Below are 2,689 nucleotides of genomic sequence, written 5' to 3'. Positions count from 1 at the left end.
GGGAGGGGGGGCGGTTACATCCCTTAATCTCCGTATAAATCTCAACAAACTCAACTGAGTTAAGGGCTAGATTTTTATCATTGGATAAGGGCTGATCTTTTGGCTGGGCAGAGGGCGTGATGATCTTCTCTTGGGATTCAGATATCAATATGGTGGAGATCTTGAAACTTTCTTCAGCAACAGAAAATCTTTGGGGATTTTCTACTTGGCTTTAAAACTAATTTTCGGTTCAAATTAACTCTGATACAGAGTTTAAACTCATTCAGAGTCCTAAAACTCGTAAGTTATCTTAAAACTTGCCACACAAGTTGTATTAATCGTTCCAGTGAAGTGAGACGGTCGGATCGTCAACGAGAAACAAACTCGATGCGAGTTTTGAGGGAGGCATCTCATCGCTATTATGAAGAACCCAGTTTTAAACAAAGGGAAAGATCTCTGTCGATCCTCTTCTCTTTTGTAAATCAGGAATCCGATATAAGAAGCTTATAATTTCTTTTTCTAAGTCTGTTAGAGAGAGATTACATTAAGAGAATTATAATTAATTTTTTTTCTAAGTTTGTTAGAGAGATAATACAATAAAACATATTCTTAATTTTTTCTTTCAATTTTCCCACAAACAGCCGCCTATGCCATAACCAAGTGTGCTCGCATGAGTCTCCACCACTTCCATCAGTTCTAACTGTTGCATCTCCCGTCACTGTCGTACCCGAGAGAGTATATAGATTACCATGATAAATGCCCTTCATCACTACTAAGGAACCTCGAACAACCTTCTTTACTCCGTTCTCTGTAACTATCTTGCAGCCACCAGAGTCCAAAGCACCAACTAAGATAAAATTCTTCCGCAAGTCGGGAACATGCCTCGCATCCGTTAGGATTCTAACCACTCCATCATGCATCTTGATTTTGATATCACCAAGCCACACCATTTTACAAGCATGGTTATTCCCCATCATTACGGTTCTACCATCAATGCTCCTATAGACAGTAAACCACTTCCTATTTGGACACATATGGTAAGAGCAACCCGAATCAAGAATCCATTTACCGGAGGTATCTTCACCACACTTAACAGTGTAGCATTCTTTTTCTCTCTCTTCCTCCGAGACATAGCTTGCCTCTTCCTTGTATTCTCTTCTTTTGGTTTTATTATTGTTCTTCTTCCTACCTACTCTCTTGTTAGGACAATCAACCTTAAAATGCCCAAGCTCATCATATTTGAAACACGGTCTTTCTACAAGAGGTCTCGATTTCGATCTAGACTTTCCTCCATTGCATTTTCCTCGCTCATTGCTCATTCCTCTTACAAACAATCCCTGTGCATGCTCATTGTTACTACTAGTGGTCATATCACCAGTTGTAATTTTTTAAAGATCATCCGCTAGAAGCGCCATTCTAGTCTCATCCATTCAAATTATCACCTACAAGCATTAATGTTTGTACCAGGTTTTCATAAGACTCCAATAAAGAAAAAAGTAGCAGAAGTGCTTGATCATCATCTTCTACTGTCACATTGATGTCCTTCAAATCCGATATGATCATATCGAACTTGTTGATGTATTCCCGGATTGATGATCCTTCCTCCATCTTGCAAGTATACAATTTGGATTTCAAGTAGATCCGATTTGTTAGACTCTTCGTCATGAATGTACTCTCTAACTTTGACCACACTCACAGCCGTTTCCTCTCCATCCACCAAGAAAGCTACATCCCTCTCATGGTATAAGATAATCGACGCTCGTGCTTTGAGGTCTAACTCTTCCCACTTCTCATCAGACATATCTTTGTGCTTCTTTTCGCTTCCTACCAAAGCCTTGTGCAATTTTAATGAAATCAATGAGTTTTTTATTTGCATCATCCAATAGGAAAAATCATTATTTCCATTAAAATTTTCAATCTCATACTTTTCTACTTTGATCGTTTTACTGGTAGACGCCATTCTCCACTTGTATTAGTTAAATCTGCTTCTCTCAGGAATTTCAACAAAGCACCTTGTGTGTACCACACAATAACCAAGCACCACCTTAAATTGAAAGTTCTACCACCACCAATCTAATCAAGGGGCTCTGATATCAATTGTTGGGGACCGACACGTCCACCTCACCGCGGAAACGAATCGTCTTGAGAGAAAGCCATGGCGTTTGTTTTCACAAAACACAAGCCAATCTCAATGTTCCTTTTTCGCGATGGAAACAAGAACAAAAGTAATATATCTCAGTAAGGTGAGATATACACTCTTCTCAATATCAGATCTAGGTCTGAATATCGAGGAAACCAACAAGCAATAGCCAACACACAGAAAACAATAAAGATACAAGATTTACGTGGTTCGGTAAACTTGTCTATGTCCACAGGGAGGGGTGATGAGAGATTCTACTATGAAGGATAACACCGACGACTTGCACAACCAGCAAGCTCGTCCCAAAGAGAAGAGGACTTCAATTTTACCCAAGAAAACTGACCTCTTTCTTGTACAATCGTTCCAAGTTCACTCTATTTTCTCTCCTTAAGATCTCACTTTTTAGATTTGAAAAACTCTCTCTGTAGCCGCCTAAAACCTCAGAAAACCCTCTAGGAAACTCTAGGAACGAGTTCCTATTTATACCAAGGAAACAGGGCCAAATACCTGCTGTTCGGATCCGCGTGAGACACTTGAGGTGTCTCGCGCGGGCCGGCGAGACACCTTTTG

This window comes from Asparagus officinalis, chromosome 8, assembly GCF_001876935.1.
Source record: "Asparagus officinalis chromosome 8, Aspof.V1, whole genome shotgun sequence".
In the NCBI taxonomy this organism is placed as follows: Eukaryota; Viridiplantae; Streptophyta; class Magnoliopsida; order Asparagales; family Asparagaceae; genus Asparagus; species Asparagus officinalis.
Note: the sequence above shows the minus strand (reverse complement) of the source record.